Source organism: Jaculus jaculus, chromosome 6, assembly GCF_020740685.1.
Source record: "Jaculus jaculus isolate mJacJac1 chromosome 6, mJacJac1.mat.Y.cur, whole genome shotgun sequence".
NCBI classification, from domain to species: domain Eukaryota; kingdom Metazoa; phylum Chordata; class Mammalia; order Rodentia; family Dipodidae; genus Jaculus; species Jaculus jaculus.
Genome location: NC_059107.1, coordinates 81,751,988 through 81,770,641, shown reverse-complemented (window position 1 = coordinate 81,770,641; position 18,654 = coordinate 81,751,988). Strand labels below are relative to the sequence as shown.

Sequence of the window (18,654 nt, the reverse complement as noted above, 5' to 3'; positions counted from 1 at the left end):
ATGGATTCCCAGCCAAATTTTATCAAACCTTCATGGAAGAACTCCAACCAATCTTCCTAAAACTGTGACACACAATTGGAGAACAGGGAAAGCTACCCAACTCCTTCTATGAAGCTAGTATCACCCTAATCCCAAAACCAGGCAGAGATGCCACAAGAAAAGAAAACTACCAGCCTATTTCCCTAATGAACATAGATGCAAAGATCCTCAAAAAAATACTCGCAAACCAAATCCAACAACACATCAAAAACATTATCCACCTTGAACAAGTGGGATTTATCCCAGGAACACAAGGGTGGTTCAACATACGAAAATCTGTCAATGTAATACACCACATAAACAAGCTTAAACATAAAAACCACATGATCGTTTCGATAGATGCAGAAAAGGCCTTCGACAAGATACAACATCACTTCATGATCAAAACATTGGAGAGAATTGGCATGGCTGGTTCACATCTTAACATAATAAAGGCAATATACAAAGCTCCAAAGGCCCAAATAATACTTAATGGAGAGAGACTGGAGGAATTCCCATTGAGATCAGGAACAAACAGGGATGTCCTCTCTCACCTCTGCTTTTCAATATAGTTCTGGAAGTCCTAGCTCAAACAATAAGACAGGAGAAGGAAATAAAAGGGATACAATTTGGAAAGGAAGAAGTTAAGTTAGCTCTATTTGCTGATGACATGATTGTATATATAAGAGACCTGATAGACTCCATCCCAAAACTCCTGAAGGTGATTAACTCCTATAGCAAAGTAGCATGATACAAAATCAATGCACAAAAATCGGTAACATTTCTATATGCAAATGACAAAGATACAGAAAAAGAAATAAAGGACATAGTCCCATTTTCAATAGCAACCAAAAAAAATAAAATACCTTGGAATAACGTTAACCAAGGAAGTAAAAGATCTATACAACGAAAATATAAAAACTCTCAAAAAAGAAATTGAGGAGGACTTGAGAAGATGGAAAGACCTCCCATGCTCCTGGATAGGCAGAATTAACATTGTGAAGATGACAGTCCTACCAAAGGCAATATATAGATTTAACGCAATTCCAATTAAAATCCCTATGGTGTTCTTCACAGAGATAGAAAAATGATCTCAAATTTCATATGGAAAAGCAGAAGGCCTTGCATATCCAAAAATATCCTCAGCAAAAGAAATACCTCTGGTGGCATCACCATACCTGATCTAAAGCTATACTACAAAGCCATAGTAATAAAAACAGCATGGTACTGTCATAAAAATAGGAGTATAGACCAATGGAATAGACTTGAGGACCCGGATTTTGGGTCAAGCAACTATAGCTACTTGATATTCGACAAAGGCCCGAACAATATAGGCTGGAAAAAAGATAGCATCTTCAACAAATGGTGCTGGAAAAACTGGATAACCACATGCAAGAAACTAAAACTTGATCCACACATTTCACCATGCACTACACTCAAATCCAAATGGATCAAAGACCTCAACATAAGACCAGAAACTGGAATAATACTGGAAGAAAATTTAGGAAGTACTTTCCAAGATGTAGGAATGGAAAAAGACTTCCTGAACAAAACCCCATTGGCTCAAGTTCTTAAACAGTCACTCAACCAATGGGATCATATGAAGCTGAAGAGTTTCTTTACAGACAAGCATATAATAAGCAAAGCCAATAGAATACCCACAGAATGGGAGAAAATATTTGTGGATTATCCAACTGATAGAGGCCTAATCTCTATAATCTACGAAGAACTCAAAAGTCTAAACAATAAGAAGATAAATACCCCACTCACAAAATGGAGCACAGAGCTGAACAGGCAATTCACAGAGGAAGATATACAAATGGCAAACACACACTTACGAAAATGTTCATCATTCCTAATCATCAGAGAAATGCAAATTAAAACAACTATGAGATTCCACCTTACCCCAATAAGGATAGCCAACATCAAAAAGTCAAATGAAAATAAATGCTGGTGAGGATGTGGAGAAGCAGGAACACTCATTCACTGTTGGTGGGAATGCAGGATGGTACAACCATTTTGGAAAGCAATATGGAGACTCCTGAAAAAGTTGACTATAGAAATACCAACATACCCAGTTATACCCTTACTGGGCATGTACCCTAAAACCTTCACACCTCAGGCCAGAGAGATTTGCTCAACCATGTTTGTAGTGGCTCAATTCGTAATAGCTAAAAGCTAGAATCAACCCAGATGTCCATCATTAGAAGAATGGATAATGAAGATGTGGTATATCTACACAATGGAATTCTATACAGCAGTAAGAAAAAACAACACAAAGAAATTTGAGGAAAAATGGTTGAACCTGGAACAGATCATTCTCAGTGAACTTACCCAATCACAGAAAAAAAAATCGACACATACTTTCACTCATCTACAACACCTAACATGAATCTACCCAAGATACCTTACACACCCAGCATGCACCTCATGGACTAGACAATAGGATGGATGGGGAGGGCAAGGAGGGCATCGAACGGTGGAAAATAGTAATCTGGACCCGAACGGCAATGGTACCATAAAATTCTGCTTCCTAAAAGACAGACCAAATGGCTGAATCTTCACTAGACCCTTACAGGAAACACCTGAACCACAAGACACTGGAGAGGGTAGGATCAAGTCTAAGCTAAATATTCTACATCTTCCCTCCCTCCCTCTCCCCCTCTCCCCTTCTCCCCTCTCTCTCTCTCCTCTCTAACTCTTGTATATTAGTTATGTTTTTCCTCAATTTATTAGTGGGCACTGACCTGTAACCCCCACTTCCAGCTTGGGGCTACCATCCACAATGACCTTTTGATCAGAGAATCCTACAAGGTTTCCCAAAACAATGACAGACTTCTATCAGAGTACTTGATGACCCACTAAAGGCCAGTAGTAAGACACTATTGCTGAAGAGTCCATATGCAGCTGACATGTGAAATGGAATGGCATGGGTGGAAGCCCGGAGAAAGTCAGTCCCCAGACAGTCAGCGCGTCTGGTGCCAGAAGGTGCTACATGGGCGACTGGGGGAAATGACCGATATCTGTCCAAGTAACTCATGGTCTAACCTAATTAGCAACAAATAACCTGATGTGATGCCCACACAAGTGCAATAGTGGCACACAGCCATGGTGAGGAACCAACTGTTCTTGATTTGGCTAACTGATCCCCTCAGTGGTACAAGACCCATAGCTGGAGCTGGGAAACAAGTCAGAACCATACCCAAACATAAGCCCACTCTCCAATATCAAGCTACCATCAATCATGGGCTATAAGAGGGCCTACACCTATCAAACTCTCTATCAAAAAAGTAATTGTTATCTCAATTTGCTGGGTGCTAACGTACTCTCCGTTGGAGAATCTGCTTTTCTTTTTCAGATAGATGCAGATCCCAAGGAGTGAGTTGTCCCAACATACCTCAAAAGGGGGCCGACTGAAACTAAGGACACTTGGCAAAACAAGCAAGGGTGATGTTTTCCTGATGAACTGGATACCAGCACAAAGGAGAAGGAGACCAACACAGAGAAAAATTGACTCCTACCAAATCAGAGAGCCAGAGCCTCAGAGGCCCCCAACACCTCAGCACTGAAGCAGACCAAAAATGAACCAAACGTGGCTCAGGGAAATTTTGTGGGAGAGGGGGCAGAAAGAATGTCAGAGTCACATGTTGGGTCATGATATGCAGAGACATTTATCGTACCAATAACTGTGGGCTAACTCCACAATGCACGACCCATTTACATCAACAAGGAGGGTCCAATGGGAGGGGGTAGATCATGGATGAGCCTAAACAATGGTACCAAACTGCCTGTATTTGCTGAAAAGAAAACTAATAAATTATATTTAAAAAAAAACACAGATTTTCTACATCTCTGAAAATCAGTGCCAAAGTAATCACTCATGCAGCAATGATATAGCAACTAATATCCATCCTCATGGTATCAGGCTCCATAATCTAGGAAGGTCTGAATGATATAGAAGTCCTAACTTTACTGCCTTACAGATTTTCTAATTTCTGTGTCTCTCTTCACATGTGCGCACACACACTGTGTGTGTCATGGGTCATGTGTGTATGTCTGGTGTGTTTGTGTTTGTGTTTGTGGTGTGTTATGTGCATGTGTGTATGTGTGTGTAGTGACAAATAGGGGTTTAAAATAAGCATTATGAATACAAGACAGAGGGCTGGGGAGATGGCTCAGCAGCTAATAGTGTTTGTTATCTAAGCCTGTTAGTTTGGGTACAGCCCAGGTTAAATTCCCTAGTACCACATAAAGTCATTTGGCTTGTTTCCGGCAGCAAGATACCCTGCCTCAAAAGAAGTTAGAGTGCAGACAGCAACTCTGAAAACACACGTGCATGCATGCATACAATCAAATAAACAGATAAATAAAATTATGCTTTAAAACAAGAATAGAAGACAAGGAAGAAAACTCATATATACAAAACATGAACTACATTGTTGACCCTGATAAGCAATTTGTGTATGTGATTTCCTGTATCTTTACAGTAAATGACCTGAGGAAAAGATGAGGCATTTTAAGTGAATGTGATGAGTCACATGTGAAGGATGGCCCAGTCCTGACCAGTTAACTACATTTTGTCTCTGACTCAGTCATGTTTCTTGACCTTCTTTCTGCTTCTTTCTCCCCTAAAAGTCCTGAGATCCCAGGATCCAGCCTGATTGAAGAACATGTTATGACAAGGAGCCAAAATGGCCCTCCTAGCGGCAGCTGAACTCTGCTTGGAGATCCTGAGACGCTGGCCTGAAGTAAAGATCAAGGTGACCTGGACTACTGTAGACAGCCCCTGCTTCTTCCTCCTAGATTATACTGCTGTGTAAGATTTTGAAACAAGATTTTTTTCAGGTCTCTTGGGCTCCATCCACCCAGTGTGGTCCTGCTGGGAAAGAAGCTCGGTTCTATGCTACTCCACTGCCGCTCTCAGACAGCACTTGTGGATGGTAGCGGAGCTTTGTTGTGGGGCTTCCTAGAGCCAGCACTTTTGCACTATCTATGGGAAGATGTGGGAAGAACACTTTAAAAATAGTCATTTTATTTGCTTCTAGTCACCTATTATGTGCCTATTTGTCTGGGTAAGGTAATACCAGATCAAATATGATGGTATTATATTATTAAATACAAACATAGATTATATTAAATAATATAATAATAACTTTTTTGACCTGCTAAATTGTGGCTTATCAGGCTTCTGCCAGAGTAAGTCAATGAGATTCTAACAAATTCTACAAGAAGTCATTTGCAGTTTGAGTAGGATATATCCTTGCTTTTTTTTTCAGCTTGTGATTGAGGCTACTGGAAAGAAAAAAAAAAAAAATGTCAGGAGTCCTAAAGAGGTCATTATGAAACAAGGAAGAGACAGCCAACAACCCAGGCTCAGAGAAGGTTTGGAATTTCTGAGAAAGGGTAACCTCTCCATCCTAGAAGCAGTTTCTCCCTCTAGCGGGTGTTGTCAGAGCTTCTAGATGACAGACAGGTGGAGTCATGACACTCATGTACGTGTGAGGAACACACTTGACCACCTCACTCCAGGAGTAGTGAAATCCACTAATTGTCATGTGCCAGAGAGCTGGCTTATCATAGTAGCTTTAGTGTTGGGGCAGTGTCTGCATGGACTCCTGGGTTTTCTCTCTGCTTGGCATTTAGAATCATGGCCAGCTGTAGTGACAGAGTACTCCTATAGGAATCTTGCAGGGTAGGAGTGGGGCTAAGAAGAGGCCATTGAACTTTGTGTTAGTAGGGGCTACTTATAATCCAGTAAATTTTAAATCAAATGAATGAATGAATGAATGAATGAAAAATAAATAAATAAATAAATAAATGTAGCAATTTAAATCCAACAGTCTTTATTTTATTAATGGTAAAATGATAGCTTGAGAAATATGTAGCTTGCCTAAGAAGCCATAAATAGCAATTTGTAAAAATTGTTGAAGCCAAGTCTCTTTGACACTTATAATCTACCTTCCACATAAGAAATAACACAAGACTATATATATGGTCTCTACACACAACTATACATAAGAAAAGCTCAATAATTTAGTACTAATAATAAAAAAGTAAACTCCACGTAACTGTCATTATGCAGTTGGAGAAAATAATACTTGTATTGTCTTCATGAAAGTCTCATATTCATATTAGTTTATTTGTCAGTGAATGTCAGGCACTAAATCAATTCCTGCTTGGATTTCGTTTCATTTAATAAGCAATCCTTGTTTTGATGGAACAAAATTAAAACTAATGAGATTTTCATATATTTGTCTCACTCAGAAAACAAATGCAGCGGCTTTTAATAGGTATCCTATAGTTTATTCTAATTGACAAGAAAATCAAATTATTAAAATCAAAAATAATTCAACTGTGCTATAGAGACACATAATGGTATATAATGAATAGTCCCTACTGACAGTGTGGCTCTAATACCCCAGCATTTTCAAAAGTGTTAAGCAGAGTAGTGAGCTCTGCTAAACAAGTTACAACTGATTGACCATAGTGGCTAAGTTGTGAGTAAATTAGAGTATTTTGAAAAGTCTGTAGAGATGTTGAAAAATCATATAAAATGAAAGTGATAATGACTTGAAAATTTTAAAGTAACATAAAATTGAAAATTCATTTTATAAAAAGAAACATATGACTTCATGCTTAAAATCTGAATTCATGAAAGATGGATATTAACAAGAAAACTTGATAGAGGGATTGATTTATTTTTGTATATCCCAATGGAACCTGGCTATAATGAATACCAAAATGAGCTGGTCATAAATATGTACTTAATAATAATTAGCATGTTTTCATTTGTTTATGCTCGTATTTATTAGCCATTATACATGTTAAACCTTAATATTAAGCATGAAAGAAAATAGACAAGACCTTCACAATAGTATAAAACTAGAAGATAGAAGTCACATGATATAGGAACCATTTTCAGAGATGAAGAATCTTCCAATACATTCTGGATTTCATTGTAGGTTGTTAATATATCTGTTAGCATAACTCCTTGCATCTCTATCTACTCACAGTTCTTTGTGGTTTGTGTTCTTCAATTCAGTTTTCATGGACATAAATTTTACCTTATGCTGAGTCATTGTCCTGAAATTTCTTTTGCAGTCAGATAGTTTCTGAAGTCCATTTTCTTCAAATAATAGTCAATCTAGTCTCTCTTTGAATAACTTCTAACCCTCAAATTTGTCAAGCCATCTTATCACAAAGTAGAGAACTGGCAATCTTGGGCCCATCCCTTGTCTAATGGAATGAATTTTGGGAGTACTGATCATGAGAGGCTCACAGACTTCTTGAAACTTTTACATGAAAGGAACTCAACATATCTTTGCTAATTATAAATATAAAGAAGGCCCTACAAGCCAAGGGGTCGGTAAGCTGAGGGCAACCTTCAACTTACAAGAAAACAAGGAATTCAAAATGTCAACTGCGAGGAGTTGCTTTGCCAGAAATCAGAATGAGCAAGAGACCAAAGGAGCACTACCTGACAATGCCATGAATCTCCCCTGGTGATGCCCGTGTTGGGCCTCTGACTGCAGAACTGCAAACTGATTGTTTTAGGTAGACACTACCTTCACTTAACACACTACCTTTGTGGCAAATTATTATTATGGCAAAACAGAAAGTTAATATAATATCAAATATACTTCCTTTTGTATCAGGTGACTCTAACAGCTGACATCTTTGTAGGTTTGTATTTCTATCTTACTGTTGTTTTTTGTTCTTTGTTTTCTCTCTTCTATCTTATTCCCTATATTTTGAAATTTTAACTATTTACATTTTTTTCTTTAGAACTTTAGCATGGAAACATTAAATTTGGCCTAATAGTATAAAAGACTTCTTTTGTTTTCATCCAATGAATATGAGTCCTGCAGCAGAGTTATTTAATGGAGTCAGCTAGACCACATGGATGAATTCTGACACCACAGCTAAGGAAAAATGACACTTCTCTGACAGTGGTAGCATCTAGAAAGTGCATGTCTTTCCCAGCTGCATCTTCTTTTATTATTATTATTTTTTTGTTTCATTTTTATTTATTTGAGAGTGACAGAGAGAGAGAGGATGGGCGTGCCAGGGCTTCCAGCCACTGCAAATGAACTCCAGATGCGTGTGCCCTTTGTGCATCTGGCTAACATGGGTCCTGGGGAATCGAGCCTCAAACCGGGATCCTTAGACTTCAGAGGCAAGCGCTTAACTGCTAAGCCATCTCTCCAGCCCCAGCTGCATCTTCTTGATGGCACTTACTTCCTATAGGATATGAGGACAAGGCTCCCTGCTCTCTGTGGAAATTTTCCACAAGACTTCAATTGGGTTTTCCCTGGACTTCCTGCTGCTCTTGTTGCATGTGATGAGCACTTGCATCTTCTGATTTCACTTCCTCTTTATTTTTTGTAATGTTTTTGCTCTTTGCTTAGCCAGCTTAGCACAGTATTTGAACAGCAGTTTCCTATAGCCATGCTTATAATTTTTCACTTATCACTTGCCAGAAACAGAGTCCTTTGTGCAAACTTTTAAACCTATTATAATTTATTTTCTGAAAAGAGAGTGACTTTGCCATTGTCTGAATGGCAAAGATTTCAATCCCTTAAGTAAAACTATAAAGAATGTAATAGCTTTTCCATCCAATTGCCTAATGTATTTCATAAAGACCACACTTGATTCTGCTTTTTATGAAAAATTAGTCTCAGATCACATGCAGTATAGTTCATACTGTGTCCACATACTTTCTGAAAATAAATTGGCAGTCCCATAAGAAATTTCAGTCCTTAACAAAAGCAGAAGAGAAATTTAAAATTATTTCTAGTTTTCCAGGTTTGCATATTTCTTTGATGGTATTTAGGAATCTTAATCTATTCAATCAGAATGAGTGAATAGCCCTTTGGGCTTCTGCAAATACAGTGTTGTAATGCTTTATATGGTCTTTTTGTTTGTCCTATTACATTGTGAGTATTGTGAAAGGGGAAACTAGAATGTATTTTCCTTTATGGTTAGCTCAGAATTTAGCACACCACAGCTAATGAATAATACATTCAAAATTTTGTGTGTATGTGATGTGTGAGTTATGTGGGTACTTGTGTGTGCAAATGCATACACCCCATGCGTGTGTGTGCTGAGGCCAGAGGAGAATGTTACATGTCCTTCTCTAAAACTCTTTCACCTTATTGACTGGGGAAAGTCTCCTACTGGACAGGGAGTTGCCATGGATGACTAGTGAGCTCCAGCAATTTTCCTATCTCTGCTCCCGACAGAACTGGGGTTACAGGTGTTCCTGGTGATATCTGCCTTTTGTTATGGTCGCTGGGAATGAATTTGATGCCTCAAGCACTCTTACCACTGAGTCATCTTCCCAGCCCTAGAATTATTTTTGAAAAGTTATATTCATCAATAGAAATGTTCAGTTAAAAACAAATATTCAGTGCAAAAAAGTTTCTAACATGATATATGTATAATTTTAGACTCTTTCTTTTGCTAATGATAGAAAATCAGTTTTATTTTTATACTAGTCCCAGCATTAATCAAAGACATTTCACAAAGTGAACTTGCAGCCTAGAAAGCATGCTCTTTTTTATTTGTCTATTTGCTTGCTTACTATCTGATTCATAGCATGAGCTAATGTAGTAATGTACACACGCACAGTGCATAAATATATATAGATAGATGCTAGGTGATAGATGATAGAGAGATAGAAAGCCTGAAGCATTGTAAACAAGTTGATAACAATATCAGACAAAGGAAATTTCCTGAGATGAGAGATGTAATTCTGCCTACTAAATTGAATACCAGAGCTGGAGTCTGAGCAAATTGTGATACCAAGGGAATTTGGTGATTATACTTTATTTGAAAAAAAAATCCAAGGCTGGGGAAATGGCTTAGCAATTAAGGTGTTTGCCTGCAAAGCCTACTGATCCTGGTTTGACACCCCAGGACCCACATAAGCCAGATGCACAAGGGGTGCATGCGTCTGCATTTCAGTTGCAGTAGCTAGAGACCCTGTAATGCCCATTCTCTCTATCTGCCTCTTTCTCTCTCTTAAATAAATAAATAAAATATTTTAAAAATATTTAAAAAGTCCGCATTCTATTGTAAAACAAAATAACATAAATATTCAACAAAATCTTTGGCATTTCAAGGTTAGTCATAGAAAATAAATCATTTTCTCAGCTTTTATCTTCTCACATATATTTTGCAAGCTTGGGAAACCATATTTTATTAAAATATTCACCAGGAAACTTTTATAAATTCAGACAAAAACTTCCATTTCTATATGAATTCTTCTAGAGAAATTTCCAACTTTGATATAATAAATATGGGTAATACTTTTCTATCATTGTCCTTCCAGTATCGTACAGGACATGCAAATCTGAGTCTCCACCAAAGCTTTAAAAGAAAAATAGAAAAACCACACTCAACTGCCTCTAACAAATCTGTCTCTATCTCTTCATATATGCTACAAAACCACCTATATTCATTTTATTCCTCTTACTAGTTCTGTCACAATATATGTTGTATTAACTGCCTGTATTAGCTGAGACAATTCTAGTATCAAGGATATCTAGGTTTTTTTTGTTTGTTTGTTTGTTTTTGTTTTTGTTTTTGTTTTTTTTTTTTTTTTTAAGAAAGTACCAGGGCTGTAAGGGATGGCTTAGCAGTTAGTGTGCTTGCTGGCAAGGCCAAAGGACCTAGGTTTGATTCCCTAGTACCCATGAAAATCTAGATGCACAAAGTGTCACATAAATTTGCAGAGGCTCAAGGCCCTAGTGTGCCCATTCTCTCTCTCTACCTGCCTCTCTCTCTCATATACACATAAATAAATAAATAAATAAATAAATAAATAAATAAATAAATAAAAATAAAATATATTTTAAAAGAAAGTACCTATCTTCTTTAGGCAGCTTTAGTTAGTGGTCATCACATCACAAGAAATCTCCTTCTCCACTCTTTTGTCCAACATTTTTTTGCTTCTCAGAACAAAGATAGCAATTGTGTCACTTGCCAGCTAAAAACCATGGGATCAACCTCACATCTTTTATTTCAGTATGGGACTAATAGCAATGACACTATAATAAAATAATTGTCTTTCATTGGGAATGAGGACTGAAAAGCATAGTATGTATAAAGTGCCTAGGTCAATGCTTGGATTACTTAAAAAAATGTGTAATAGTCATCATTAAGTCATCATCTCATGACATATCCTCAACATTCAAGCTCACATTGGATTATAGCTTTTCTTAACAAGTCATTGACACTGAATGCTAGCTACTGTATAGAGCCTACTTTTTTTTCTTGATTTTCTTTTGTGTTTGCATAGTGGTTTCTTTGTATGAATACTTGCAGAGAGGGAATAAGTAACTTGTCACATATTTTCATTGTCTTATAAAACTGAGAAATGTTATAAAAATTAAAAAGAAGCCAATGCTTTCTAGTACTTATCATGATTCAGAATGTCCCTATCTTTCAAACAACTTGAAGCACACTCATATTTTCCATTACATACTGTTTTGTCATAAGTTGCTATTCCTTTCAATTAAAATGAAAAATGCATGTATACATGGCTTACCTTATGGTTGTTCTGAATTCAGCTTCAGAAATGTCCAAAGTGTGTATCTACAAATCAATAATTATGGGATGACAGTCAGTGAACTGGAAGATCCAGATGTTTCTACCTTTACTAAAGTTTTAATTATTTTCTCTTGTAGATCACTTACATAAAAGTTTAAATTTTGAAGTCTGTTTTGATTAGAACCAGAACATTTCTATATATTCATATGTTATGCTGATGGCATTAGTAAATACTTTTAAGCTGAGAACATATGACTTTTTCCTTATTATCTTCAAAACCTGTTAGTTGTACCAAAGCCATCGTCTTGTTCAACTTCTATAAATTAATTTTTCAAATAAAACTATATTATCAATTCTGATCTTCTCTCATTTGATAATGCAGAATTCTAAAAAAAACAGATTGCAGGGCTTTTTCTTCAATATACACATTGATGGAGACAGCACAGTTTCAATTGATTGAAACATATTATGTTAACAAATACAAACTAAAGAATTAATAAATTGTTATGTGAAGAAGCAAAATCACAAGTTGTATTCATGACTAATAAAAAGTTAACAGAAGGAAGAAAAGAAAAAAGCATTCAATTTCCAAATGTCAGTTACTTTGACCATTTTCATTGCCATTTTAATGGAAAACCATTATTTTCTACTGAGGAATGTGAAATCAGATGCGGAAACCAAAATATAAACAGGTATAAGTAGAGAGCAACTAAGAAGGCATAGTATCGTATACATAGTACACACTAAGACAATGACTTTTTAGCCCTTTCTCCTGCTATATTTACCTAATGATGTTGCTACCATGATCATCTTTTCTGCTACCTCACTTTGTTGTCTTCCAACACAGATACTAGTTAGAAGAAAATTAGTGAAAAAAAGCAAATTTTATGGAAGCCAAAAATAACAATGGTCAGCAATATCTTTAACTCATGTAAGTTGGTAAAAAATAAAAATCACATCATATTTAAATTTACCTCTAATACATAAGAAAGAAATGTTTGATTCTCATATTCTCAAGAATGCCTGGTATATTTTAGTATAGAACTGGTGCACATTTAACTACTCAGCATAAACGGATATAAATTTTCTATTCAGAGTGATTAAGACAAATGCCCAATGAGCCAGAGACCCAGTATGAGAAGGTGGGTTGGTAGGTCTTATTGAAGCTTGCATGAAATGAGTCCTCACTTGATTACTCTGAGGTCTTCTGTCTCACAGATGTGGCTACTGGTTTACTTACTGCCAACATGACTTTGGTGAGCTAATATATTCATTGTCTATATCCTCAGATTTATTGTTTTCCTTTAGGCTTGCTTGCACAGGGGTCCTCAATTTTTTTACATGTAATTTATTTCATGTATTTGGCTGTCATTTTTAGCTGTTTTCAGCTTAATGAGACAGTTTTGGCAAACTGAATGTGGTTACTTTCTAGAGTAAGGCAAAGACTGATTAATTGATGTGTCATCCATTTCCATAGGCAAACAAGATTTCCATCATCTTTGCATAAAGTCCTTTACAAAGAAAATTGGATCCTTTAGTGTGACATTCCAGGCACAACATTACTTTTTCTATGCAATGAATCCTAAACCTCTAACAAAATAAAATGTTTAAATACAATGAGTTGATTTCCCCAGATTTCTTTTTAGAACCATGAGATTTTGAATGAATAGTGAAAGAACATCTTGATAATCTTTTTCCCTCTCAAAAGAAAAAAATGGCACTATGAAAATATGAGAAATTCGGGCACAAGGATCACTTTCGAATTTTATATGTTGAGTAGTCTAAAACCATATTAAAATTTCTACAATATTAGAAACTAAGTATTTATTGTCTAGCATGTTATTTTATCTCCAAAGCCTTGACAAGACTCATGCTTTGAAGCCAGATAATGCAGACAGATGATTCAGTACCCTTTTCCAGCCAGGATATGCATCCAACAGTACCTAAAGTCTTTCCACAGTCCCTCATTATCATGTTGGACAATGCTAATGACTTCTTATGTAGTGTCTTATTTCTTATACTGCATTTACTGTAAATAAATATTTCAAAGTGGTTTCCAATTACTTCATATTTGAATTCTAGTAAATATACTAGAAAAATATTCTAGTAAATATGCTGCTTTGCTGTTTTACTCTATTGTCTGTGTAAGTGATACACCTGGTAAAATTCCTACCCTGATCACCTCGGCCTCCAAACCTTGTAAGTGTGGGAGAACCATGATTTAGAGTTTAAAGACTTTTCAAGGGAAAGATGTCTTAAGAACCCAGACTAGATTCTAAATTCAGACCCTAGATTTTCTCCAGAACTATGTCACTTGTGAACAATTAGACATCTAGTCTAGAAGAATCTTCATAACAATGTCAGGAGCAGGAAAGAATCAGATTTCTCTGACCTGTGCTAATCTTTGAGGAACTTTCAGAACTTAGCCAAATGCATTTTGTTTTACAGTTAACACACCTGTACTTTTCATGCAGGTAACATCAAAGTGAAAATGAAAAAAATTATGTTATTTTTTGGCCCAGGGGATTGAACCATGAACTTAGTCTTAATAGGTAAGCTCTCTACCACTGAACTACATCCTAAACCCTTTAATTTCTTCTTCTAAAGACTTATATATTGCTCTCATTTGTATTTATCTTTAGAGATTTTCTATATTGACTCACAGTGTATTTTTAATTCCTTTATTGTCAGTAATGGAAAAGAAAATTCCACTTCAATATTTGACTATAAAGAAACACATTTAACCAGATACCAGCACAAGGGGGAAGGAGACCAACACAGAGAAAAATCAACTCCTACCAAATCAGAGAGCCAGAGCCTCAGAGGCCCCCAATACCTCATCACTGAAGCAGACCAAAAATGAACTCAACATGGATCAGGGAAATTTTGCAGAAGAGGGGGCTAAAAGAATATCAGAGCCACATGTTGGGTCATGATATGCAGAGACATTTATCTTACCCATAACTGTGGGCTAACTCCACAATGCAAGACCCATATACTTCAACAAGGAGGGGCCAAAGGAGAGGGGGTAGGTCATGGATGAGCCTAATAATGGTACCAAACTGACTGTATTTGCTGAATACTAAACTAATTAATAAAAAAATAAAAATAAATTGCACATAGGAAGTGATCAAAGGTAACATTTCAGCACTTTCCTTCTGGGAGACATCTAATTTCCAGGTTTGCTTTCACTTAGTATTTTTGAATTGTGTTTTCTAAATGTACAGATGTTGTTTATGCAAATATTATAGTGCCAGAGGAAAAGAGCAAAAAAACAAATGGGACAAGGGGTATACTTGACCAACTTGTGAATAAAGAAATGTACTATTCTCCATGTTACCTTCTTAGAAAAAAGAAACACATTTAAAAGAATATATTAAATGATAACAAACTTCTTAGAGGACATACTTAAAATCAAGGTTCCATTTCTGGCTGCTGATAATGTAGGATCTTGAAAAGCTCAATTAAAAACAAGTCTTCAATGAAATGGGTGTAGTAGTGCACATCTTTAATCCCAGCATTCAAGAGGCAGAGGTAGGAGGATTAGTGTGAGTTCAAGGTCAGCCTAAGACGACATAGTGAATTCCAGGTTAGCCTGGGGTAGAGCAGTACTCCACCTTGGAAAAAAAAAAAAAAGAAGAAGCCTTTAAGGCTTGGTGTTTATTCTTTAATTCTGTTCTAAATATACACTTAGTTGTAGCTACAACACAAGACATCTGGCTCTTTAAATGACCAATTTTGATGGAATTCTTCCAAGAAGCAGGTGAATGAAAGCCGAGGAAGGTTACATTCTTATTTATTTTAAAGAATGAGAAGTTGCACTTAAAAGGAATTGTTAAGTAACCATCTTCCTCTGTCATAAGGAGCCAAAGAATTGAGAAAAAAAGTCATTTTTGGTTAGAGAAGCTTCTCTTTTCAGATGTAGAGACCTTGGGATGACTCAGAAGGCAACATAGTGCTGAGGAGTGACGGAGGCGTGCTCAGCACTGAAACATCTCTATCACACCTTCCAAGGCTCAGTGTCCACTGTTGAAGAGATGGAGGAAAGAATATAAGTGCCAAAGAAAGGTGTCCTTACAATGTACTCTTCCAGACACAAAATAGCCTGAATACCTATGACCTCACAGTGCCTGATACTACCTACACAAGACCAACATAACAGAAGTAAAAGATGATGGCATCAATATAAAAGAGACATAGATTGACATGGGGAGGGGATATGATGGAGTGTACAGTTGTGAAGGGGAATGTGGGGGGGGTGGAATTACCATTCTTTTTTGTCTATAATTATGGAAGTTGACAATAAAATAATTTTAAAAGTAAAAAAGAACATTTGATAGCTTTTACTTAAGAAATCAATCTTTGTAATACTCTACTTTTTTTGTTGATAACGTTAAAAGTTTGTTGAACAAAAGTAGGTTATAATTTCTTATTTGGTACATTTGAATGGCTGGCATCAATACACTTGAACTTTATTAATTATTAATCAAAGTGAAGGGCACTGGAACAGAACCAGCTTAAATACCACATTAGTTATCACTGATGACAAGTGACTAGTAGGTTAGCAGTGTATATATTGAGCAAATACGTGGCTTACAACCTACGTGGGACAGAGCCAGACCTGAGACTTCATCATGATACTTACTTAAAATTAGTGAATTATTTCTAGAATTTTCCATTTTCTATTTGCATATCATGGTTGACCATGGTTAACTAAAACCACAGAAAATGAAGAGTAGTGCACTACTGTTTATGCAAGAGTAGTCCCTTCCCTGGCATTAGCATGAGAAAGAGTCTATTAACATGAAACTAGTGAAATATTTTATTCATTAAAAAATCAAAATAAAATTGACCAGACTTAGTTACTTGTTATATTTTTGCATATAAGGCTTAGAAACATGGAGTCAAAAATCTTTTGAAATTTCTCACATTACTTGACTCTGAAGAAGAAGCAAAATGACTTATTTCATGATTCAGTGACAGATAATGGAGAAAAAAGGGGAAGTTGAAAATATGTATTTTCAGTGAAGAGAGAAGATAGGGCTAGAGTTAGTGGTTTCGGTGCCACATTCATCAAAGTGTGAGAATTAACATCATTATAAAATGTTTGTGAAAAAAAATCTAAGGCTAGGAGAGGCGATGCCAGCAAGATGAGTAAAAGAATAAATAACACTAAAATGTGCTATGAGAAAAAGGATACGAAAAATTATAGTGTTATTGAAGCAAAAAAAATTCAAAATATATTTTAATGAAAAGAAGTTCTCATGAGTATCCCTGATTCAAACTTCCAGGAAGGGGAGATCCATGCCTAAACCCTGCAGCCAGTGATTGCAGAAGAACCAGTGTCTGTGCCCAGTTATGAAGTGAGGAAAGGGAAAGAAGATAGAGGAACAGTGAGAAGACTATTTCCCACCAAAACAGAGACAGGCTAAGGCAGGAGGAGGAAAAACCAGAATGGAAAAAGATTTGTTTTGTGTCCTATTCAGTTTTAAGAATGGAAATTCACTGGACAATTTTAAGTAGGGAATGTATCCAAGGAAAAATAAGAAATTTAAGGTATGAAAATATGTTTCTGCTAATTGACCTGACAATACAAAAGATCCAAGAATCCCAAACTATAAATTGATAGTAGGTACAAGTGAAATTTTACCTCAACTTCCCAATTCCTTTTGTTGATATCATTTACATCTATTAAACTTACAAGCAAATATAAGTGAAAAAGTCAGTAATTTTTAACATACTTGTAGAGGTTTTACTCATATTGCATATATCATATATCAAATACTTGAAATAACATTAACAACTCTTATATAGAAAGAGGAGTGTAGGAACTCTGTACTCATTCATGAGTCTCAATTGGATATAGGCTGGTAGAACTATTGTTTAGCCCCATTTTTAGTAAAAGAAAGTATACATTTATAACAAAGGAACAATAAATACATTTCAATGCTGGAGACTAAAAACATAATTGTACATCCTAAGCAGTGATACAAATTTTACAAATAGGTATTAGTAGAATTTACAGTAGATGAAAAGCTAGCTATACATACGTAGTAATTCTTAAAACATTAGGAATCTATACTGAGCCCATGCAGAAACATACTACCTACAGAACATTCATCCTTTATTTATCTCTACAGTATACCATTTGTTTGTTTGTTTGTTTGTTTTTCACAATGATACCCATGGGAAAATCTTTTTATTATTTTAAGAAACCATTGTCTCAGAGATTTGTGTATAATGTAGATCTTAAGCTATAAAAATATTTACAAATAATAATGTATTATGCAATTATTTCTATAAGTAGATTCATAGACATATATATTCACCTACATCAGTTTCAGCACACTATCCAAATAGCTTCTGACTCGAAGCATATATCCCTGCTTCACAGTCTTAATCACCTGATTGGCCTGTTCATACAGATGCATTTATTCAGTAGTTTGTCAGCATTGGTTGGATATTAATTTTGAGTTTATGATGGTGAATAAAAATACTGGCACTCTTCTGTAGTGAGCTAAATATTCAACTCTAATATTGGATAATTAAGAGATTGGAATTATGAGAAAACTTCTACCATGTAGGTATAAGTTAATCTTCTAGACTGAGTACTTGAACTGGTAGAATTCTGTTTTACTTCTTCCCCAGTGTTAAGCCCAGAATTGATTTTAATTATCTATTAGATGTTCAAATTACATTTGTAATTCTGATTATAGGTCTCTGACTATGAAATCCATCTATCATATAAGGAATGAAACAGAATGGTTATATGCAAATGACATGTGTTTCAATACAAAGGTATTCTTATTGTTTTTTATTTATACTATATACATTACAAACCAACTTATCTTTGAGTTACTGTAGTTTAGAAATAAATTGTTTTAAGTTATTGCAATTTCACAATTCTAGGTCATAGTCCCATTGTATTATTTTGTAGATATTGCCACCTATGTAGTGTTATAAGTAACCAACAGTATTAGGAAACTCATCCTGTTTATTAATTCTGCAGCATAGGTACTCACAAAAGCAGAAATGGAGATCAACTCCACTTATTAACAATATCACTTAGTAATACAGAACTGA

General features: G+C 35.8%; 1 protein-coding gene across 2 annotated transcripts in view; it reads right to left on the bottom strand.

The window, feature by feature from the left end:
* Cntn1 (contactin 1) overlaps nt 1-18,654 on the bottom strand; it is a 381,249-nt gene that overhangs the window by 283,657 nt on the left and 78,938 nt on the right. For both annotated transcript variants that reach the window (XM_045152150.1, XM_045152152.1), the window contains exon 2: nt 11,570-11,616. The gene's annotated coding sequence lies outside the window, so the exon portion shown is untranslated. The remainder of the gene's footprint in view (nt 1-11,569; nt 11,617-18,654) is intronic.